This window comes from Podarcis filfolensis, assembly GCF_964270895.1.
Source record: "Podarcis filfolensis genome assembly, chromosome: 4".
NCBI lineage: Eukaryota > Metazoa > Chordata > Lepidosauria > Squamata > Lacertidae > Podarcis > Podarcis filfolensis.
In genome coordinates this window covers 39,375,283-39,400,963 of record NC_139607.1, presented here as the reverse complement: position 1 = coordinate 39,400,963, position 25,681 = coordinate 39,375,283, and the positions used below count along the sequence as shown (strand labels likewise).

General features: G+C 41.9%; 1 long non-coding RNA gene across 1 annotated transcript in view; it reads left to right on the top strand.

Moving 5' to 3' along the window:
* The first annotated feature begins 2,867 nt into the window (after positions 1–2,867).
* Positions 2,868–25,681, top strand: part of LOC310761925 — a 61,011-nt gene continuing 38,197 nt past the window's right edge. Inside the window, exons 1-5 of the long non-coding RNA XR_014547739.1 lie at positions 2,868–2,882; positions 3,229–3,303; positions 5,477–5,556; positions 15,703–15,816; positions 18,062–18,261. This is a non-coding gene — a long non-coding RNA (uncharacterized lncRNA). The remainder of the gene's footprint in view (positions 2,883–3,228; positions 3,304–5,476; positions 5,557–15,702; positions 15,817–18,061; positions 18,262–25,681) is intronic.

The window sequence follows — 25,681 nt, the reverse complement described above, 5'->3', positions numbered from 1 at the left end:
TTTAAAACACTTTTATCATAATATGTTGAAGATGCCAGAAGGCTATGGGCTTATGGCAACTTGATGATTAAAGTTATATTTCAAACAGATTTAAACTGAGATTATGCCATCTGCCTACTAAATATTGTAAAATGCAGTCTTCTGGCGATCTATCAGCTACACGTGTTATATATTCTCTCTATGGCTAGGATATTAAATGACCAAACCTGGAAAGTTAAGCCAAAGAGTCCCATTAAGGTAGAATTAATATGAAAGTTGTGGAAACACCTTGGGGTTGTCAAATTTATGCAAGTCAGAAACTTGCATAAAAGAGAATTAAAAATGAAAGGTCATGGCAACACCTTCAAAACACTATGGCTGATCCATAGTCATTTAGAAATTATAAGGGATATCATTATTTTAATACTCAACATGAGAGGAATGAATTGTATTGAATCCTAATACATTTTCTACTAGTAATGTTGTTAATAAGATAAAAATTGGAACCATGAATCCTTTCACCTCTGTAGATCTACATATTCCTGAAGTCAGACCACTGTTCAGCTCTGAAGTATTCAATTGACAACCACTTTCAAAGACAGTAGTGTGAAGTTGCCCCTCTCTCTCTTTTTCTTAACAATAGATGCTTGTATAATAACTGCCAATCATGACATGAGTTGGATTATTGCAAACACTGGCCTGGCACACAGACCATGCACATAATTCACTCAGATGCTGCATATCACTATTTGGCAATCTACATCACAGCAAGTCTTAGGCAAGTCAAATGCAGTCTGATCCAAATTCACATTGGCACCTCTTGAGTATTATATGCATCTCAGCAAGATAAAGTGCATTTCCATGCCATTATGCGGTCCTTTTCAGGTTCCTTTTGACATTATTATAACAAATCCTTTTGTAATTCAAGGTATAGCGCAAAGAAAGACCTAGCAAAACTGTTCTTTCTAGCTATACAAATGCTTTGGCAAGTCCACAATTGAAAAGAACCCTGATTGCCAAAGCTATTCCTACTGTTCTGAGATTATGTGGCACTTTACTTGAGTTTGGGAAGATGGACTCTGAACTTTAAAGTCTGCTTTTACACACAAAGGAAGATTTCTGTAGATGTGCAGAAGAAAAAGGGAGTGTGTCTCTAGCTTTGATTACAGATAATTCTGGAACTATTTATCTCAGAGATAATGGCTTTCATCCTAGCCAAATCACCAGATGAACCCTTTTATGTTTCTCTTACATAAATGACTAGTTGCTGTTCACTGATATGAAGAAGTAGTAGGGATATCGCAATGGGAGCAATGCCTGGCCTGGACTCTACTAATAGGGACGCCATTGAGTGAGTACAAGATGTAAAGAGAGACACTCTTTCCACCTGCACACCCCATCATCATAAAATGAGCATCACATGTACAACATGTCAATATAATGGCCCAACCCCCTTAGTGCTCTGATACCTGCATTGCCCCTTCTATCCCAAAGGAGACATTGGATTGTCTGAACCCACTGTCATGGTCTCAACTTGGGGGGAGTAACTTAAAATGGTTGCTGTAACAAGCACAGTGCTTTGCTTTCTATCACTTGTTCCATTCTTTTTCTGCTTTTTGAAACGTATTGTTTGCCTGTTCTTTGTTTTTGTTTTTATTGCATCTCTGAAGTTGCATAAACCACCCTGGGGATTTGTTTGAAAGGAAGGGTGGAAATCTCTATAATACTTAATTGGAAGAAGGCACCAAATTAGTTTCGATTGCGCTTCAGTTCATGGAAAATTATGTCCACTCGCCAGTATGTAGTATTACATGACTAATACAAAGCTCCTGTTAACAAGATGCGGTGAGATGAGATGGGCTGAGGAGCATCACAAGTCACTCACATGCTGTGCAAAGAACCTGCATTGCAATGAAGCATGTGGAAATCTTGAGCCTTTGAGAAGTACATTTCACCATAAATTATCCTGTAATTGCTTGGCAACCATTAGACTAGCATAATATGTTATTTACAGATATAGTCAAAATTATAATTGTGTCTAAGGTACAGGCAGCTAAATCGGTAACTGAATGATTCATTCCCTAAATGCTTCAAGGCAACTCCAAGTGGCAAATATACCTGGAGCTGTATGGAAAGTCATTAGTATTTACCAGCAAGTCATTGCCAAGAAGTTGCCAACCTCTGGTCTTGTGTACGATGAGATGGTAAATGTGATAAGACACTTGCTGAAAACCCCAAGACAGATTTCCAATTACTTTCCATTAGTCAGATGGTGAGATGGAGGTTCTTTCCCCACCCTGCTTCACAGCAGTGACGGTTCACATGAGTTTTGGGGCATAGCGCCTGTGTTAAATTTGAGGATATGGCAGCCCCTAGGCCAGGGTTAGCCAATGTGGTGCTCTCTAAGTGTTGGTGAACTATAGGATCCATCATCCCTGACCGTTTGCCATGCCAGCTGTGGCTGATAGGAGTTGGAGTCCAACAACAGGGCACCGCATTGGCTAAACCTGCCCTAGACACCTGGCACTCTGGCTGCATAAAACATCATCATCATCATCATCATGTATTATTTATACCCTGCCCATCTGGCTGAGTTTCCCCAGCCACTCTGGGCGGCTCCCAATCAAATGTTAAAAATAATACAGCATTGACATACAATTATTTGTGTTCTGTGGGCTACTATCTTTTCATAACAGCACAACAGGCTATGATTTTAACTTTTGTTACACTCATTCAACCACAACTCTGCAGTCCCTGACTCTCTCTCCAAAGTATACTAAAAATGTTATATATCTATCCTGTAACTATCTTGTTGTTTCTTGAGAAAACTGCATTTTGATCCATTTCCCCCCAAACCAGGTTTGTTCCAAATGGAGAAAAAGAATGACCTAGCAGTGTTTTAGGTAATGCATACACATTACTTTCAGTTGAAAGTAGTGACATGGAGTTTTTGATACACCATTTGTCTTTTCTCTATGACAAGGCGGTTCTGGAGATCATAGTTGATGACTATCTCTGACAAATCGGTTGCATTGTAAACACAATATTTTTGACACCTATCTTTCTGGGAAGCAATACCACCACATTCATAATTAACATTCAAATATGGAAAACAGCTTAAGGGAAACAAATGGGGTTTGCTGTACCATTAACCTTAGCAAAGATTTATTTCCTGGAACTAATGCTTGAATTATATTTTTGATCAAAGAACTTTACCAACATCAATTCCTGTCTGTATCTCTTTTTCAGAAACCCATTGGTCTGGCTGGTTTTTATCAGTTTGTTCATTGTCCTTCTTGGCTGTCATAGGTTAATCTGTTCAAGGTTAGTGTGTGGGATATTTGCACTGAAACTCAGATAATTGCAAACTTTTTTTTTAAGACAATGGTTGATGTGTACCTTAATGCTTCACACTGATTTCCATTTCAATTGTCTCCAAATAAAAACAAGGCATGACTGACATACTAACATAATTCACAGTATCTGTTGAGAATTACTAATGGGTGCAGACCATTTACACCACACTGAAAGCTATGACAAAATTCCCATTAGGGAAAACCCATTGGGAAGTTTCCTGTGTGAGCTCTGTTTAAACTAATAGACCTGAGCAAAAGAATTCCATTGAACATTGTGTGTTGTTGAACAACTCCCACTCACTCTGATTCTGCATCAATTAGAGTGTGATGAAGGTTGAACCACCTATTAGTTCTCAACAGGTGCTGTGAAGTCACCTGATATATCAGCACACCTTGCTTTCATTCGGAGACAAGTTAAACTGGGTGATCATGGTTTAATTAAAAGATCAGCAGTGCTTCCTTGGGTGTATTACAGATGTAGATCGCTAGCTTACTCACTGTATCCCAGCTGCAAACTGGATCCCAGAACTACTAGTCTTTTGTTTCAATTAAAAAAAAGATAAAATAAATTGGCCACGGGGAACAAACCCTTTTGCTGCCGCTTTCAGAATACCTATACAAAGGGATGCACTTCAACCATTTCTCCCAGGTGCTATTTCTGCCATAATCTCCTCTGAGTAAGAGAACATTTCGTTTTAACATACAGAAACCAGAGTATGAGTCACTGCCTCTGCACTTCCAAAGCATTTGGTATCCTTATGAATGTACCGTGGTTGCAAACACATCCTTATTTCCAGCTCTACCAAATGCAATTACTCAATACTGCAACATAAACATATCCTCATTTTTGTTTTGTTTTTAATGGGAATGTCTGTTTGTATGTCTGTCTTGTCTTAGCCATGAAACAGGATAGGCTAAAAGCATATCCACACAGGGATGGAAAACATGTAGCTCTCAGGTGTTGCTGGATTCTAACAACTCCCATCAGGGGTCCCAACTTGAATAAAATATTGAGAAGGCACAGGTAAGCCACACCCCACCACAAGACGTAGCACACACACACACTGTGTGAATGGCAATGCCCATCAGTTTGGGGGGGCCAGCCTCCTCAAATGTTTTATGAGCATAGGGACTCTCATCATCCTCAGTCAACATGGCCAAGAGTCAGGAGCAATGGGCATTGTAATCCAGCAACATCTGGAAGGCCACAGGTTCCCCTTGCCAGACTAGTCAATATATTGCTTTCCTTCCTCCAGTAACTATGCCAGGGCCAACCTCTTCCTTTATTCTGTCATGAACTGTCAGGACAACGGGGAGGAGGAAGAGGATTCCGGTGAGGAGTGTAGCTGCGACTGGGGCCCACCGGGGCAAGCTGGGGATGGAAAAGGAGAGGTTGGGGTTAGTACACATGGGGAGATGGAGGACAGCAAGGGGATGGAGGGTCAGTGTGCAGGGACCAGAAGAGCAGGACCCATAATCAGAGCCAGAGAGGCCCCTGTCTCCACAAACAAGGAGGGCCCTGAAGCATAGAAGGAGGTATGCTCTGGGAGGCCGAGTCAGGCAAGGGCCCACAGCCCAGGTGGGTCTTGTTAGCTCAGGGAGGAAGTATGTGATTCCTCAGCTTGATTAGACTCAGTATAGGTGAGGGTCACATGCCTCATCAAGCCCACATGCTACAATCAAGACTCAAGAGAGGAAAGGAGAGCAGAGCTGAGATGTTGTGTCTGCTCAGCTGCCCATATTGATGGACCTCACCTCAGCTTGGATGCTCCAGAACCTCTACAGGACTGTGCTTCAGGTTTGACTCTGGACTGTGTTTCCTGAGTGCTGGACTTGACATACTGTGTACGCCAGTCGGACTTGCTTCCAGGTAGGCCAGGGGTTCTGGACATACCCTTTCTATTCATTTATTCACCCAATCTGGTCTCCCTTTTTTTTGCTGTTGCCAACATTTACCTTTCACTCAAATCCAGATTCACCTCAATTGTACTGTCTGCCGTCTTGCTACCACTTCCTTCTACCTCGATGCCGGGTTGTTCTTAAAGAGCAGTTTCGCGCAGGGCTGTACACCTACAGGTGTACAGGCTACCAGAAGCTGATGGCATTGTTTCACCAAGGCTGTTGTCCCATTTGTCCTGTAGATGAGCATGTCTCAAGTGTCAATCAACACAACCAGGAAAAATGGGACAACAATGGCAGCCATCACTTGAGACTATCCATTGTGAGTATCAATTGTGCCTGTTGCTTGAGGTAAAAAGGTTATACCTGGTCAAACTTTCCCTAGAATTAGAGCACTAGGATGGTTCTCATTACAATATTCCTCCAAAGGCTTTCAGAAGGCCCACTGCTGTCTTTCGTCTTTAATGTAAAAACATGTTGTTAGTTAGGACAGGAGCATTGTGCATTGTGCTGCTTCCCGACAAAGCCTTTTTAATATCGGAAACTTTATGAGGAAGAACATGTCGGGTGTGCGTGTGGGAGAGAGTTGGTAATTTGGAGCAAGTGTCTCATTAAAGCCTCAATAAATGCCACGTAAAATGTACACCTTAATGATTCCCCCAGATACCTTGGTTCCCGTTTGTTTGGTTTCCCACAGGACATACTCAGTTCCTCTCAAGCACATTGTGATATGGCCTGATTTCTGAGGCAGTCCTGGAACAGCACTCCTTTAAGTCAATCTCTTGATATATTCACAAACTTAAGAGTTTGAGGGCCTGACCGCACTTTACATTAAATGCACAGGCATAAAACTATGTGGGCCTTTTTACAAAATGTAATGATACTAAGAGCGCAGTGTGTGAGAGAGAAAGTGTGATTTTCATCAGGACTGCAGCATAAGGAGTGGCTTAACTCTTCCCTCCTCAGCTGTAATCCTACAAAAAATCTGCTCCACCTTTTATCAATCAAACTTCGGGGGTAAACTTCCCATTGGTGCCAGTGGCATTTTTAGTTTCCGAAGACTTATTGGGGGGGCAGTGATGTGGGTCAGAAACTTTTCTGGAATTTCTTTTTTCAGTACTTCATTTTCAGTTGATTCGCGCCCCCCTGCACCTGCTTCATATTGTAATAATAATTGGATGTCAACTGCAGATACCATATCAGACCATCTGATTTTTCATTGTTATTTTGCTTGAATTTAGGAAAGCACTTTAAAAGCTTCTAGCTTTCCTAATTTCAAGCAAAATAACAATGCAAAATTAGATTATTATCTAGGACTAGGGCATCAGAAAATGTTCTGAGGAAACCTACCTACACCAGAGGTATGCCTAAGACAGGTCTTTGGCCCCCTCTACCTGGATTTTGGAGCTCTTCTCAGCTCACATCCTAATTTCAAGGTTACATCTTGTATCCCCAGCCTATACACCCCGTGGGTGATAGAGAAAAGTGCCTAATTCAAGAGGCACTGAATTAAAGCAATGGCATGCATCAGTTGACTGGGAATTAGAAGGTGGTCATTTCTTCCCTAGAATGCACAGACCTTTCTGTTGTCTTCTTCACCCACCCACAAAAAAGCACTCAAAACAATATGATTGCAATTACATAAAGGATTGCAGTGGAAAGGAATTTTAGATTGCACAGATGAGCCTGGGGGGAAATAAACCAAGACCCTGCCAATCTAACATTGCCAAACAGCAGAATTCCGAGCATTCCTAAGGGGATAATTTCACAGATCTGCCAGAGCTGGTTTTGGAATACTTGCTGTCAAGAACCAGAGATCATGACATCCCCCATTCCCCAAAGGAACAGGAATCCATATACTCTGCATGCAGAGGGCTAGAGCAAGAGAGGGAGAGTGACTTCGTCCTTGGTAGGTCAAAGTTTACAGCTCCAGTGGTGGATTTTGGACTTTCACATTTCAGCAGTGCCCTGTGCACCATTAAAATTCAGCACCCCCTGCTTCTTGCGCTCCATTCTACAGCATTGTTGTGGCGCCCCCTGCAGCACGGCACCCGTACCGGTGTGCTACCCTAAAACCACCTCTGACGGCACAGTGGCAGCTAGGCCATGTTGTGTGTTTGGTGGCAGGGCAAAAGTTCCCAGGTTCAGTTCCTGGCAACTTCAGGTAAGAATGGGAAAGCTACCCGCCCCTGAAACTTTGGAGAGCAGCCACAAGTCAACACTGAGATAGATCAATGGCTTGGCTTAATATGAGGCAGCGATCTGTGTTTTCCTCCTGATATAACAGCTTTTGCCAACCTCAGCCTCTCTACTGCCACTTAAATGTTTTGGTTTCTCTACCTGTTGCTTGAAGCCTGAAGCCTTTTTGGGCTTCAGGTGAGAGAGCAGTGAGTTAGGTATTCATATATTTCTCCCCTCCCTTCCCCAGAATGGTTATTGTTGATCTTTGGGGCTGTATTCAAAGCCAGTCCAAGTCAGCATAGACCTCTTGAAATGAGTGAACACAACAAAGGGCCCATCCATACTCTTGCTTGACCCATATTTAATTGGCTTTTGCACCGATTAATTCCCTGAGTTCAAGAGCTTTTTATGATGTTCTGTGGCTGTGCCAGAGGTTTCCTGTGAAAATCTGATCATGCCAAGTGTGTGGAAAAGCTGAAGAGAGATTTGACCCACTTGATACGCTGATTTTAGAAGGGCTTGAGAACAGCTTTCTTTGAAGTTTCCATGTATCTGCAGGCATGGGCAAATTTCCTCCCACCCACTTTCCTTCCTTTCCATACAGCCCACCCCCACCAGTTTTAAAGTAGTTTGCAACTGTTGAACAGCTCACTTCCAGTTATTGCCTGGTTGGGAGCCGGGATTTCCCCCTCTTTTTCCAAATGATCTCTACATAATCATAAAGCCTGCGCTCTCAAAAAATTAAAGGGTCCAGTGTCTCCAGAGAATGGAAAGGGAAAAGAGAAGGAGAAGGAAGGGGCAATGAGTCAAAAATCCCAGAGCCCCCTTAGCAAACGCCTCTTAATGACAGAGAGGGAGAGTCCTGGAAACCAAGAACATCCTTGGCAACCTCTTTTAGGAAGAGCTTCTCTGAACAATGAAAGACATACCAAATGTATGTAAAATCTGAAGAGATTTAAACTTTGAGGCAGCCCTTTTTGTGTTTTATGAGTTTTGGTGTTTTGTCTCTTTTGTATGGAATGCTTTTATCTTGTAAGCTGCCCAGGGTTGTTTATTTTACACTAGAAGGGTAGCATATAAATATGTGAATAAACATAAGTTTAACCTTTCCTCGTATCCCACTAAAATACAGACTCCTTAAGGGAAAAACAAGAGCTTAGTGTAAAACAAAAAAGAAAAAAAAAAGAAAAAGGAACCCCGCTGCCAACTCTCAGGAATTAGGTTTCATAACAGCAGCAAGGCATCACAAGAGAGAGATTAGATTTGGTTTTAAGGCCATGACTGACTTTTAATATTAGAAGCATTTATTACCGAGCATAATACTTATGGCTGACAGGCATCCAATCTCCTTGTAACCCAACAATGAGGCTTTCACATTCTGAGAGTTAAAAAGCGGTCTTTGAAAAGTAGGGCTTGGAATTTACAGTAAAGAGGAGGGGTGGAAAAATGCTAGTTATCTCAGCCATCATTTCCCAGAGCCATTTTCTTCAGGGCCCCTGGAGTTATTAGGACAGTTCTTATGGCTGCTTCCTATATTAAAACTAAAGTTAATATAAAAGCACATGAGTGACTCTTTCGTTAGGTCAACAGCAGGGATGGTAGAGAAATCGGCTGCAAGCAGACTGAGCACAGAACTAGCCTGTAGTTAACTTCTTTGCTGTCGTTGCGAAGTAGTAGTCTTTGCAGCAACTTTCTGCGGGTTTCCCCAATACGAGATTCCACCCTCCCAATAATTTTGTGAATATCGTGACATCTGACACAATTTGGTCAGCTACCATAATCATCAGCGTTTGATCTTGGGAAATGGTTTTCAGAACAATGAAACATAATAAAAGTGATTAGATGTATGCACAAGCCTTCACATTTGAATACCTTTTCCAGGATTATTCCGGTAGGCTTTTCCTGTGTCATTTTAGGAAGAAGCATGCAGGGTTAGCCCAGGATGTTTTGCTGCTTGAGGCAAAACAGGAAATGCCCCCTTGGCCGCCTCCTCCTACTCTGTGAACCCTGTTTAAGTAAGAGAGGAGTGTTAAAGAAACCTCAAGATCTGTATTTTTACAGGTGATATGGGGTTGGGTGGAGCTGTTAATAAACGTACCTAGAACTAGATGAAGGATGAAATAGAAATTAAAAGTTGGTTACATTTTTCTGTTGGTCCAATGTGCAGGATCAGCATGAAAAGTCAGTTCAATAGGGTCTACTTACAGGTTAATATATATATATATCTGATTGCTTGTATATTTACTTGGAAGCCTATCTCATTGCAATCTATGGGCCTCAGCTCCAAATGAATGTGGCCTCGGCTAAGGCTACAAGCTGCTGAAACTTTCTTACAAATATTTGAGAACAACTAGCACAACTAGGAAGTCTCTCCTGCATTTTGAAACGAAATCAACGCATGGCCACTGAACCTTTGCTAAGAGGACAGATGCCGTTAGCACAGCGTGTTCCCTTTTGCATGTGACATCTGGAAAGCAAGCTGTTTGCTAAACATAGGAGTAGTGGCTTCTATAACTGGGGACACTTGGTTCTAAAACAAAACCCATTTATAGAGCTTTCCTTAGTCTTTGCTTTGTGAGATGTGCGGTTAACAGCTGGAGAGTCATATGCTCTATAGCCAAAAAGGACTATTCCAAAGATCAAGTCTGACACCTTATTACTGATATGTGTGTGCGTATTAAACCACATAAGGGTTACACAAGAGCTAGGGCAAAGAACAGTATCCTAAAAAGTAGGGGCAGTTCCTACAGAAACTCTCTCTCTCTCTCTCTCTCTCTCTCTCTCTCTCTCTCTCACACACACACACACACAGTGCACAAATTATATAGTTAAGGGGGAAATGTACAACATACTTTGCTAAATAATTAGTGAATTATTAGCATAAGTAAGAGACGATCCCTGAAATGGGGAAGTGGATAGCTTTCTATTCCAGGGCTACATGTCATTCTAGATGGCTTCTAGTTCTTTCCCCCTTGCCAGCAATGCCTTAAGTTGCAAAGTTGATGACAAATACAGCTTTAGCCTAGTTCAGTAAAAGAACGTAGTTTTCAAAGCCCACACAACTAGAGAGGTTATACTCAAATGTGGCTCCATGCCATTTATAGGAAGACGATGCATTGGCACTATCAGAGCTCAGAAAGTTCCTCTTTAAAAGGAACTAGGGATAGCTGGAGTTCAAGCATGTCGAAAAAGGAACTAATTCCTGTTCCTACTCATCCCTTTACAAAACAAACTAGTTAAGTTCAGTCAGTTCAGTTCAAGTTAATCGAAATGATCATCTGCATCCCCACTCTAGCATCCAGAATGGCAGAAGCTATGGTGCTGAAGTATAAAATACACTTAAGAAGACTAAGAAAACATATTTTTTAAAACAAACAAACAAACAAACAACAAACGACAGTGGAATGTAAATTGTGTAATCCCTGTCCACTTTCTTTAAATTGAAAGGCCCAAAGAGTATAAAAGACATGTAAGATATTGAAGATCAACTAGGAAGCGCTCAGAGTTCTCCCTCCTCCCACAATGAACTTAATTTGCATTCTGTTCACCCAGCAATTATGGGAATTACTTTCAAGTGCAGTTCAGAAATTTTTGAACCATTGCAGTGAATTTCATTAAATTGAACTAGTTCATTCCAAGAGTTAGGCATCAGAGAATCTACACAGTTAGGTCAGCTAACTATTAGCATTTTAGGTAGCGGCAGTTCTGGAAAAATATATGAAGGGTGGGGGAGGAATGGTAGGCAAAAAGAAGATTATGAGAGGAAGGCAAATTTTACCTTGCATATTAGAATTCTCTCTCTCTGCTTCTCTTGGCATATTGCACTAATGCCCAAACCCAATGGTCATATTTTGCATGTGAGAATGCTTGTTCAAGTGCATTCTCTGAGGCCAAATACCGTATTTTTCCCTCTATAAGACGCACCAGACCACAAGACGCACCTAGTTTTTGGAGGAGGAAAACAAGACCAAAAAAAATTTCTGAATCTGAGAAGCCAGAACAGCAAGAGGGATCACTGCGCAGTGAAAGCAGCAATCCCTCTTGCTGTTCTGGCTTCTGGGATAGTTGCGCAGCCTGCATTCGCTCCATAAGACACACACACATTTCCCCTTACTTTTTAGGAGGGCAAAAGTGAGTCTTATAGAGCAAAAAGTACGGTAACTGCCTTCGGCTTTATGTCACAGTAAGCTCATTTCTAGACCTCTAGCTGCTAGATCAAATGTTCAGCATTCAGATGTGCCTGTCAGGCTGAATGGGACCACTGCCTCAGATTTTCCCAAAATGCAAAACAATTTTTCCTTTCACAAGTAGCTGCCCCTGACATGGGCCCACGTTTTAAGCTAAAGCAGAGAAAGTCTGAGCGAGTCATAAATACATTATTCATCTTTCTGGTGAACTATCTATGCACGATGCCCTCCAGGAATTGGCACAAGATGCAGAAGTTAACCAAAAAACATGGGAAGCAATTGCATGAATCATTCACAAACCCTTATATCCAAGGATATAAGAAACCTGCTTAGGAAGACCACTGGTCTATCTAGCTCTGTATTGCCCACCATTTTGGACAGCAGCTCTCCAAGGTTTCAGAGAAGGGTGACCTCAGTCCTGCCCAGAAATGCCAGGGATTGGACCAGGAAACTTCTGCATGCAAAGCAGATGTGCTACCTCAAAGCCACAGCCCCTTCCTGTAATGGTGCAACTTCTCAGAAGTTTGATATACATCTAGGTTGAAGGCTAACAATGATTTATCTGCCATTAGAAAGGAAGGAAATATATTAAGGTAACTGATTTGGAACTTGTCTGCTGATATTTAGTTCAACATATGCAATATGCCACTAAGAAACATCCCTATTTCCTATTGCAATAAACAAAGCTGGTATTATGAAGTTTTGTTGCACAACTTGGGTTACCTTTCCCTGCTTTCCCTCAGGCACACGTATTTTGCACACATATTTTGGACAGTCGTGTCATTTCTGCTTCAAGAGTCTTTCAGCTGGAGGTGAATGTTGCTTTGTCTCATGCGCCCACGCTGCGTTTAGCTGGCAAACTGACTTCATCCTGAATGGCTTTAACTGCCAAATTAGATATCAATTGTCACCAAGCCTCGGAATCGGCTTGATTTATCATATTCCTGAACAGACTTGATCTTGCAGCCTTGTGACTTGTGATTCGGACCCCTCAAATCACATTGCCGCTTCGCATCACACATAGGACTGTCTAGATCATATCTGAACAAGAACTGAGGAGGCAAGATAGGGACAAAAGGGCAAAATTAAAGGATAAGAGAATATATGGAGCAATATATTAGAGGACCAGATAATTGCAAGGTGGGAATCTGTCTCAATCGATGCCATGTCTGAGCCTGTGGAAAAAATCCTGTGCTTAAAAACGCCCCCACAGACAGAGCTTTTATCCTAAAGCTCAGTGTTGAAGGAAATAATATTTTATTTTATTCTATTTATTTCAGAAAATTTATACAGCACACTGCTTGATTGTAAGAGACCTCAAAACAGCTTACAAAAAGATATAACAAGAAAAATGAGAACGTACAGCAATAGTATAAGACATACAAAAAAGTTTTTTCCTGCTCCACAGTCTAGGACCCAAACCAATGGGTTTGAGTTAAAAGAAAGGAGATTCCATGGACTCTCCTTCCTTGGAAGTTTTTAAGCAGAGGTTGGATGGCCATCTGTCATGTATGATTTAGCCGACATTCCTGCATTGCAGGGGGTTGGCCTTGATGACACCTGAGGTCCCTTCCAACTCTATCATTCTATGATCCTTGCAACATTGCACCAATTGATGTATAAAAATTACGAGTTACTGCTCATTCCTAGAAAAACACAGCAATGCTAAGGTTTGGTCGACCTTATCGGAAAGCAGAGACACCATTCTTAATTCTTCCTATGACCTCAGGGACCGATATAAGAATTATCTTTGCTGGGAAATTGCTTAAAGTCACATCATAAATCATTCGGGGTTACGTTCAGCAAGAGAGCTGGCTTTAGTTGTTATCATTTTAACTGTAAAATGTGACAAAACTGAACACTGTATGGTCAAAGGCTCTGCTTTGCAGAAATGTCAAGCTTTCGTAAAACAAAAAAAAATGTATGATGTGACGCTTCGATACTGCTATAAACAGGGGTGAAACAATCAGTTACATATGGTGTTTGAGTTTAAAGTAGCAGTGATTCACACTTGCGCCAGAGTTTACCATTTACAATTGACGAAGTGTTAGACATGTCTTGAGTCAAGAAAACGCGATTCAGTTTTTCAGCTTAGTCCTTCAAATGTATCTTGGATAGGGATGGAGAAATTCAGGCCTGGCCACTGTTCAGAGATGCTTCCAGTCAGTGCATAGCAGTTGGGGGGGGGGGAAGCCTCTTGTTTTTATTGTGTTATCTTTTGCTAAACTTCAACAGAAAGTTTTGAGCATTTAGTTTATTTTTGTGTCCTGTTGCAAAGAGCTGCACTGATGTCTGAGTTGGTTTTCCCCCACCCCCACCCCCTGTATAGCCCTGGCATTTAAATCTGCCAGCATATCCCTATTAAATGCCTGCTTTCTTTCAGAATTTAACATGGGGAGGGGGGGAAGTGTTGTAAAGTGGGCCTGATCGCTCCTGGTGAGCTTGTGCCAAATACTTTCAGACTGTCACAGACAGCTGGTGTTTTTTCCTTCCATATGGAAAGGTCAGATATTTATACGGTGACAAACGTGACAGCACATTTTCACTTTAGCTCAGTGCAAATTCTGTGGAAGTTGCTGTGATGTGAATAATGAACTACTAGGCTGCAAGTAATCCAGTCTGCCGAATGCTGTCGGTGACGGGTGAACTGCCAAAGGTTGAAAGGTTTTTCCTCTGGAAACGAAGAGGAGCTGCTTCCATCACAGTTTAGCCCAGTTTCTCTGAAAGGATACAAGATGGATAGCTTAATTGCTTCTTGATTCCAAAAAACGGTTAGGCAAAAACAAATAGAAAACGGCAGGGACTTTTGTACAAGTTTATGATGGTCCAGTCCAGAAATAATTTTGTCTCAACTCTCATGTGCATTTGGCCTCGATATAAAACAACAACAGCAACTGCTAGGGCTGATAAACATGTCCTAACTAGACTATTTTAATATGTGCAGTCTTTAGCTATCCTTTCTTCAAAACTTCTATTGGAGGTTAATTATTGTGGATGGGAGTTGTGAAAGAGAGACTGTAGACTAATTCCTACAAACCATAGACTACTTGTTCCTTTCCAGTGCTAGAACAGTTGGCGTCCTTTTCAACCTACCCACACCTCAAGTACTATAAGGTGTGAGAATTTAGCAAAGTGGAGAAACTGGACTCCAGATCTTGTTGGGGGAAAGCTCCCATGATCCCTGGCCCATACTAACCGGGGAGCCAGAGTTCAACAACACTTGAAGGACCACCAATTCTGCAGCATTGATTTAACACATAACAGCCATATGTCTTGTAGCTCCATTTACTTCATGAGAGATTGCACAGACAGGGCCATCCCATGTATGGCCATGTCTTTACCTGAGATGTTGGGGGGACTGACAGATTCCCACTCCCCCTGCAACACAGTCCACCATCCAGTTTGAAACCATACTGGACCTGTTAGCTTTGCAAATGTGCTAGCAGATTTTTTGAAATTGCTGCACCACTTCTGAGTAGGCATGCCTAGGAATGCAGCGTTCATTAACCTTTTAAAAATGGATGCCAAATGTACGATTCATTTTCCTTGGGATGATGCATATTACTGACAAGACAAAACTTAAATCATTTATTATTTTTTATTTTGCACACAGTGGATAACCAGCGGGCATCGCCATGGAAACGTAGTCACTCTGTTTGAGTTTCATCGCTCTCTGTCCTTCTAGAAGGCATCCTGTTTTCTTCACACTTGACAGTTTCCTTTTGGCAAGTGGCCGTCCTGAATAACAGGACAACTTGTGTTAAGTTGCATTAATCCATATCTGGGAAAGCCAGTTCTTTCCTGGCAGTTCTTAGGCCTCCGGCAGCAATGATACTGCAGTATTACCAGCTGGAATGAGGGGGGATGTCAACAAAACTGACACTGCAGAGAGGTTTTAGTAGAGTCTCTTGGAAGTAATGACCTTTCCTTTGTTCACTCCAAGCCTTTGGGACAGGTCAGAAAACACATTAGTTTCCTTTACTAGCACAGAGTTGATCTGTGTTTAATATTGGCAGAAAGGCTTCATGAATCCTCTACAGGCACTTTAGGCCCCAGGAATGTGCAGTTAATTAAAGCAACTCAACTCCATTATGTTGCAGTGTCTCGAAGAGAAGTTGGCTATGAAGAGAGCTTCAGAAAACAGCAAGAGCTTTTAGGCATCCTTCACTCCATTTTGGGGAAGCTTTGAGTTTCTCTCCCACAGCGAAAGAGAGGTAAGAAGGCACACTTTAATTGCTACTGAACACTGAGGCCAACTATATACTGATACATTGCTCAGGCAGATTTAGGCAGGTCCATGCTGTGTTTGAATTTATTTGATCTGATACTATTTTAAAATATTTTTACTGAGCAGTGTACCAATAAAACCTCTGGGGGTGCCTTGATTTATCATCAAATGGGAACGAAACACATGGAAGTGTAAAGCAGGAAGGAAAAGACAGAGCCGTTGAAAGACACCTCCCCAGGTGCTGCAGACTTGATGAAAATGCTGCATTGTATTTGAGATCATTTAAAGAAACAAAAGCATAGAGATCATTTAGAAAGCAAAAGTGTGCTGTTTCATTCCAGGGCTGGCCCTATCATTAGACAGAGTGAGACAGTTGCCTCAGGAGGGAATATTCTCCCGGCCATTTCTCCTATCACCCTCCGCACCAGCCATTCTCCTGTATTGGAGATGAGAGCTGTGTGTGCCATTCAGTCTGTCTCATACACACCCCAAATAGGCTTCTGGTAGTTGCAGTGAAGGATTCCTTCCAGTTGTCAGGATCAAAGTAAGTGAAATTCAGCTGCTTGCCCAGTCAGCTTATAATAATAAAATAATATTTTTTTTATTTATATCCCACCCTTCCCGTTTCAGAAAACCGGGCTCAGGGCAGCTAACAACAAACTTAAAACACTTACCTAATTGATGCAACAAAAAACAGCATAAAATACAGTATAAAATGTGAATAACAATAAATTCAGAATTCAAAAATCAATTTAGGGGGGAAATCCATCCAATAAACATTAGATGATCACCAGGGCTAGCTGGCTAAATTAATCCTATTTGGGCGACCGAGGAGACCAGGGGAGAATTAGAATTATGCACATGGCATGGGGAAAGCTTCTTGTTCTTTGCCTCAGATAGCAAAATGTCTTGGGCCAGGTTTTGGCCTGTTCTTGTATCTCAATGGAGAGACTAGTTTTCCATCTTTACGAAAAGGAAAGAGCATTTCATTCTATCCATTGAAGATTCAGGTATGCAGCATATCCAGGTACGTATTGGTTGTGCAGAGGTGACTGTCTTTTCAGGCTTTGGTGTAGCTCAAGGATCACTAAATGAGCTTGTTGAAGAGTGTTGGGAGAACTCAAGAGCTTGCCACAGTTTTGTGCAACAATGTTGTGACGCTTTGGTTGGACTTAATAAAGGAATTGCTCAGCTGTGGATTTCATAGTTTTTGCTCATCATGCAGCACACAGATGGTACATTGGTGTTTTAAAAGCCTGCAGGTCAAGACTTTCCTGCCTTGATGAAGACTGTACCCACTAGGACAAGGAAGAGATTAAGCCAAAGTGCACATGCCTTGTTCACTTCCATGTCTGGAGGTGATGTCAACAAGGCATTCTTGAGGGAGAACAATGCCCAATTGGTCTTGAAAGCTGAGGCTGGAAAGACAGAGAGACATGACAGTGCCGAGGGCCTTCTGGTGGTTTCCTCGCTGCGAGAAGCCCAGTTACAGAGAACCAGGCAGAGGGCCTTCTCGGTAGTGGCACCTGCCCTGTGGAACGCCCTCCCACCAGATGTCAGAGAAAAACAACTACCAGACTTTTAGAAGACATCTGAAGGCAGCCCTGTTTAGGGAAGCTTTCAATGTTTAAAAGATTATTGTATTTTAACATTCTGTTGCAAGCCACCCAGAGTGGCTGCGGAAACCCAGTCAGATGGGCGGGGAATGAATGAATGAATGAATGAATGAATAAATAAATAAATAAATAAAGACTTGCTCTCTGTGAGAATCCAAAGTTATGATTTGGGTGCCCCCCTGAAACCTAGTGAGGCAGCAGGATTTGCTAGAATGTTAATGCCATGGACCTTCTATTTTCTACTCAGCCTGTGTGTGTGTGTGTGTGTATTGACCAAACTGCAGGAGGCAGTGAGGCAGTGGAAGACAGGAGTGCCTGGCGTGCTCTGGTCCATGGGGTCACAAAGAGTTTCGACTACGGCAGACCAACACAGCTACCTACCTGTAACTGTGTGTGTGTATATATATATATATATATATATATATATATATATATATATATACATATACGTATGTGTGTGTGTAACTCGACCTTCTATCACAGAAATGGCATAGTCTTCAGTGACCAGCATTTCAAGGAAGCCAAACCCAAGTTTTGCAGTGGGACCCCTGAGCCCCCTTACCATTCTGGTATCAGTGAATACATAACAATACACTTTTGTCAATTTCTCTGCAGTGTGAGAAACTCAAGCAAAACATGTTACCATAGTGATCTACTGTCTCTGGGAGAATCAAGTGGCCTCATACCATTCTTACATTATTTTTCTAACAACTCAAGGGCTGGTGCATCTTTATAACTGTGTACTTTCTAAAGCTAAGCTTACAGAAACAAGACACGCTCCTATAACGTCACGATAAGGCATTTAATGGCAAAAGGTAAATGTGCTTTGCTGTGGCTATAAATGAAGTTGGGTATGCATGTATTTATCTGTAGTGTTTAAAGGCTGTCCTATAAGAAGAAATCTCTAGTGTGGCTTAGAGGATAAAAATAGGTAATCTCTGTCTTTCTCACTGATTCATACATGTCTATTTTATCTTTCTTGTGTGTTTAAATACATAGCTCTACCCTCTACCTGGAACAATGATGCACAAGTAGAGGATTTACTGTAGAGAATTCCATTGCAGGGCTTTGCTCCTGTGAATTAATTGGGACAGTGCTGCTGATGCCAGTCTTGCTTTCTGCCTGTCCTATGGGTGTTCCTGTTCCACATGGGATGGACATTTGGAATTTGCTTCTGTGCTCCTTTGGGAAATTCTAAAAATGCACACATCCTGTCATGATAAATTTCCACATTTCTCCTGACAATTTTTATCAGATTGCTGCATCGACTCGTTTGACACGTGAAGACTGAAAAGTACTCTGGCATTTCTTCTCTACATACTGATTTTTCCCTCTCCCCCCCCCAATGAACATGGAGCCAGTATTTGTTGGAGGTCATTAAAACACTACCTGCAGAGTCAGAGTTTTAAATCAGGCCAGAGTTTCTATGCCAATCTGACCCGTTCCTGGTGGTGGCTGATGCTGGCATAAAAAGATTCACACGAAATCAAGTGACTCAAGTAAAAATACCAGGCAGAGAGTGGAGCTATGCTACATACTGTAGTAGAATTGGTTACTCGTCATGTAGTGGTAAGTCACTCACATGTTACAGAATCTTGCCCTCAGTCTGGGGACGAGGCTGTCTCAAATCCAACTGCATGGTTCTAGGAGTTGTAGATATGTATGCATCCTAATCTGGCAAAACATCACCACCCAACAGTATTATTACTACCAACAGCCATAACTAATCCCACTTCTCATCCAATGGGGCTGTTCTTCACTTTAATTAAAACTGCCTCTGATTCCTGAATGCCGTGTTTTTCATTGTACAAATTATGGTTCACTGTGTGCTCTAGATAGACTTCTGCTCAGGGCTTTTTCCCTCAGCCAGAATTTACCAGAAATCAGTTCTGGCACTTCTTGGGTGGGCGCCATTGCCATTATCAGAGAACAAGGGAGGCATCCATGATGCGTTCCAGCACCTCTTTTTCTAGAAAAATAGCACTGCTTCTGCTACAGGGACAATCAGAAGCCACATAACAGAAATGGTTCGTTTGAATATAGGGAAATAATATGCCCTCTCCGCAGGAATGATTTTGTAACACTATTTTGTACTGCCATGAGTGAGTGAACCCCACAACTTCATGACTGTCAGTTATAGAATTATAAAGAGTGATCTTCCCTAGCCTGGCATCCGCCAGTTGTTTAGCACTGCAGCTTGCACCAGCACCAGCCTGCAGGCCCAATGGCTATTGATGATGGGAGCTGAGGTCCAAAACATCTGGAAGGCGCAAGGATGAGCAAGAGTATGGGAACTGGAATGGCAATATATTTGCCCAGGCATGCCTCCCTGTGTGATCTGTAGCTGCTACCTTTGTGAAAGGCAATATTTCATCCTATTGTATTCTGCCTGGTCTGGAGGAGTAGAAAGGTTTGGCCTGGCAGACTCCCTTTTGTTGGCAGAATGAGCCTTTGTATAACTAAAGAAATGTCCTAGTACAGGTGATACGTTGCCAATAGAAGTTAAACAGCTGCAGGTCCTTCTGGAACGATATGTGCCTTCTTTACCCACAGGCTGGAGGTGATGCCATCAAGGTGTCTGGGTGAGAAAGAGAACGAAACAACCCTGTCTTGGAACTGGGGCTGAAAGAGACTTGTTCTTTGTAAGAACCCAGTGTTTTGGCCAGAGCCGGCCTGTTCATAAAGCAGGGTATAGCACTCACCTCAGGCGGTGGAAGTGCAAGAGGCCCAGCAACAAAAGTTTGAGGATTGCCTAGGCTCTCACTGAGTTTTGTGAGAGCCAAGGCACAGCGGCAGCATAGTTGGTGGTGGGCATTGGCATGGCAGAAGTGTGGCAATAAAAGTAAATGTATATCCAATCCCTTTAGGTTTTGCCCGCATGTTTGCCTTGTTTTGCTTTAAAATCTTCCAAGAGATCAAACTTGCCAAAATATTGAATTGCTTTATGATCTACTCTGGGAACATAAAATAACACAATGTACATTCTGGGATATGATCCAGAAATTCTTGGCTACTGTCCTCCATAATTAATATACATTTAAGCTTCATAAACTTCAAAGGGACTTACAGAAGATACAGTTGTGCACTATCCAATTAAGATAATTTTGTCATGGCTATCTTCAGTCATCGGCTCAACACAGTGCTCACACTCTGGGCCTTGTTTTCTTGATTGGGCAGGAAGAAGATGATCTGAAAGTGGGGGATATTGACATCAGTCCCTTGTCATGGTCAGATCCTGTTGAAATTTAGGCTCTCAGCATCCTTCCCCCTCTGCAGAGGTGGGGGACCTATGAAGATGGTTTGCTCTCGGATGTTGATAGATGGCCCTTCAGGAGTTCATTGCTGAGATGACTGGTGCTCCTGTCAAAGCCCTGGTTGACATATGGAACATCTGGCTGGCTCAGACCATTGACACGATCACCCCTGAGCACCCTCTCCTACTTCTTGTAGCCCAAAAAATCTGGAGGGCACCAGGTTGGCAAAGGCTGATGAAACTAAAGCCCATTGTACTTGAATCTCAAATCTATGCATGTAGGAGAAGATTCCGTAACTCAGAGTTCAGCATTGTGAATTCTTTAAGAGGATGAGTGTATCAAAAGGAAAGGTTAGGAAGGCCACCGTGCTTTCTGGAAATGTAAATTTCCTTGAAATTGTCAAGGCAGAAAATTGCTTCGTAGAAAAACAGAAGGGGCTGGATGTAGTACATGGAAATCAATCTGTTCCAAAGCACATAAAACATTTTTATTTAATGTTGCTGTTGGTTTTCTGTTTTCAAATGTATCAATAGCATCATTATTCTTTATGAAGTGTCCATTCTGCATTTGTCACTATTGCAACAAATAACCTTAGTCTTAAGGTGCTTTACTGAAAGAACAGACAACAATTAGGTCTAGACACTCCCCCCCCCCATTTTCCAGCCCAGATAATGTACACTATAATGCCATCCAATCATGCATAAACTCAACCATCATGCAAGCATAAAGATATTGTTATGAAGCTGCAAACAAAAATACATTCGAAAGTTGTTTTGCCTCTGAGAACAGGCATAAACAATAACAAGACAGAAAGGAGGAGTAACCTGGAAGATACACTGCAAAAGGTTCGTGATGTGCTCTGAAATTGGTGATGAGATGGGGACAGTCTATCATAAACTGAATGGGGTTTGGAAACTACATGTCAGTTGGCCTGTGATTGTGTAAGCTGCAGAGAAAAGTAATTAAAAATTAAATTAATTTTAATTAAAAAATGAGCACATCTGTGTCTTCTGGTATGGGCACCTCTTGTCTTGAGGCAACATCAGAAATGGTCTTTGGGACACTGTGTAAAGCAGCTGGATAGCCAAGGGTAGTCCAGGAGATAGAAGTCCTGGAAAACTGGTGTTGGGAGTCTATTTCAAGCATGGAGTCATTACTGTGGGTTTTGTCAAGCCACCCTAGCCAATCAGTATTAATGATTACAATTGCAAGGGGGTGCTGTGGGGAAGGTGGGTCTGTCCAACTCTGGCACAGTTGCTGTTCTGATCGCCCTCTACCCATTCTGAAGTGGAGAGGCTCTTGTATCCATAGAAGCTCCATGCACATTTTGAAACCTGTAAGCAATGTTGACTACTATACACACGAGTCACCCCTTAAATCAACCGGGTAATGTCTTATGAGAGTCCTTTCCTTGATTTACAAAACTTCAAGCACCTCTCCCTCTCTTTGCTTAATCTCTGTGTTTTTGCTTTCTTAGAAGAACGCTCTGAAACCAGACTTTGATATCTTTCTTACTCTAAAAGTCTTTTTCTAAATCAGAGAAATAATGTTGATGATTTATCTGCAGTGCCAACAATCTTCATAGTTGGCGCAAGAAGAGCAATAATGTAGATCTCTGCCCCACTCTCTCTAACAGCTTCCCATTTTCAGTATCTCATGAGAAAAAATTGATGTGGAAGTCACACTGACATGAAGAGATATGTCATTCGTGACATCATTCTCCCACTGTGCTTTTCACATGACAGGTGTTTGGCATTTTTATTTTAAATCTGTCCATTCTTCAGTGAAGAGCAAACACTTTAATTCCATTATTTTCCTGTTACAGGGAAGTAGATTTACAGGCCTTCAGTTGATAACACTAATGAGTTTACCTCAGGAGAAGTAGATTGGGGTGGGGTGGAGGGAACTTGGAGACTTTCTGGTACTAATGAGGTTCAGTTTGTTGACAGAATGGTTGGCACCTAATTACTACCTTCACCAGAAAATGATTTTAAAGCATAATATTTACTTTTACCTCTAGCTGTGGTGAATTGCTGCTTTAATCATCATTCTGCATTTAATGTCAGTACCTCTTGTGATGGGAAAATGCCAGTGCAAAACGATGCTTGAAATAGTGAGGCTCTTGGTACTGAGGGGAACTGGCACTGTTGTAATACAGCAGCCATCTCGAAATGACAGAGCAGGGCTTCAGTTAATCACAAAATTACAAACTGGGGAAACATGAGTTCTTCTGCTTCTGCCAAGGGATTCTTTAAGGCCTCTCAAACTTCAATTTTTGCAGCTGTAAATGAGGATTAAACTGAATGGTTTCATTGTGGGGTGGTAAGGCTTAAGCCTGTAAAATCTGGAACATACAGCGAGAATTTCCATTGCTAATGACACAAGGAATGTAGATAAAAATAGGTTTTCAGGTGAACCTTTTAAGATTGCAGTTCCATACTCATTACTTGCTGAGGGTAGTAGATCTCACTGACTTTAGTGGGATTTATTTCAGAGTAAACACACCTAGGATTGTGCTTTAAATGTTTTTGGCAGGTCATGCTTGCTCATTTGTTTCTATAATACAAATTCATCGTTTATAGTGATCTTAAACAAATGTGTGTAATTTCATCTGTCACATGCTGGAGGGTGTACACTGTAATATCTTCATTATGAAACCAAACGTTTGCCTTTGAGAGGTAAACCCAAGTATTACTGAGTGACTTTGCTGCCTCTCAAAATATTATCAATGATTTACATGTCTTATTGATGATCATATAGCATGGTAGTATCATCCAATCAATTTACAATGTGGTGCATTTCATTCATTTTTTTCTATTCATCATCTCATCTAGCTTTTTGGTCAATATCCCTGCAAATGGAGCCCATCTACCCTCCTTTTCATTCCCTCAGTGCTCAGTGAATGAGTGGATTTCTGTGAAGCAACCTCATCTAGCTGATGCATGCTATAGCCCTGTGGCTACTGGTCAGGTGTCGGGATCTGGCATAGAATATTTTGCAGTACAAGGTTCTCCTAAAGCAGGAGTGGGGGCCATTTAGCAAACCAGAGACTGTTGCACTCAGCCTTGGCCAGAATAGCTAAAGAGCAGGGAGACATAATTCAACAACATCTGAAGGGCCCCATGTTCCCAATCCGTGTCAATGTAAAAGATATGACAAGCCATACGCTGTATGGATCAAAGTGAATAATTAGATGGAGAAAGGCATTTTGGTGACAAGTGGTGGGAAGACTTTAAAAATAAGGCGTGGAATTCTTTCTGGTTTGTCTGATGGAATCATCTCCCCCCTCCTTCCATGAGGGGTCTTCATGGGGAGGCATAGGGTGCACATGGAGAGGAGAGGGGGTGGGGAAAGCCCCACTGAACGAGTGGGAGCCATTGTACTGGTTTCTGCTAGCAGGGCTGGGTGGCTGAATCTGGCTCAAGGACTATCTTGGGGACGTGGACATCTTTTTAATGAGGTGGATTTTTTAATTCTGAGATTTCTTTGTAGTCATGCATGTGCACACTTACCCTTGTGTTTCTGTATATACAGTGGTACCTCAGGTTACATACGCTTCAGGTTACAGACTCCGCTAACCCAGAAATATTACCTCAGGATAAGAACTTTGCTTCAGGATGAGAACAGAAATCGTGCTTCGGCGGTGCGGCGGCAGCAGGAGGCCCCATTAGCTAAAGTGGTGCTCCAGGTTAAGAACAGTTTCAGGTTAAGAACGGACCTCCAGAACGAATTAAGTACTTAACCCGAGGTACCACTGTAAAGTGTTCCAGAAATCACTGAGTCCATGAGAGGCATGTCTGAGAATAGAAGGCCTTGGTGGGAGATGGCAGCATTGAGGGCTCAAGTAAGAGCACTGCTTCTGGCTACCTTATAATATTTCACTTCCTCCTGCTGTTCCAAAAGCAATTCCTGGAAAAGATACCCAGACTAGACATCTTTGCCGAAGTGATGTGGCTCGTGTCACTGGGTGCTATGTTATTAACCCCACATGCCTGCCCATCTTCCCTATCAGTGGAAGAAAAAGCCATACATTAAAGCAGACAAGGTCACTGTAAATGGAATTCCTTGTAATTTGTCTACTTCTGAGTAAGGTCCCAGACTTAGAGAACAATGTCTCCCATTTTTCTTCCTGCAGTTCACTGTTATGTTAAGGATCTTATCTGAGTAGAACAAACAGCAACTGATCACTATCAGGCCTGTGGCAGATGAACTTACTGGAAAATAATTATACCTACATAGCTGACAACCATAGAATATATTAAAATGAATATTATTGGGATTTTCCTAATTCAGACCACAAACCAATTTTATTCGGTCTCCAGAGGCCCTGCCATTTTTCTTTTTTAATTGTTCACAATTTCACTCGTCATGAGGGAAGTTATTTTCAAAAACGGGGAGAAAAGCACATGGATGTTACATATTATTTAAGAGGGGTATATAGCATCCCGTCTACAAATCTTATGCCAGAAATGGCAAACCTTATTCCAAAAGTCTTATAGAACCACCTTCCACAACCTGCAACAACAAATGCAAAGTCTTCCTTTGCATAGTAAATCTCGTTTCTGCACACACCATCAAGACAAGCAGTGAACATGATCAGAATTCAAGGCACATTCCAGCCAGGCAAAATAATAATAATAATAATAAACAAATTTATTGTTTATACCCCGCCCATCTGGCTGTGTTTCCCCCAGCCAAAAGCATTCAAGAAAGGCATAAAGTGGGGCTGGTGAGAGTTTTTGACTTACAGAGAGTCCCAAGAGTTAGACCTAGAGACCTGGGGGCCACTCCGAGCTTCAAGTTCCCCATTCTGGTCTAGAGGCAAAACTTTGTTGCGGAGCACAACAAGGCTGTGAGTGTCACAGGATTTGCCATCAGCAGTACATTGAATAAGCGAGTGTGTCGCGGGATCTGAATTTGTTCCAATCCAATTATAATATTTGGACTTGGTTATTGGTTACTATTCATTTGTCAAATGGGA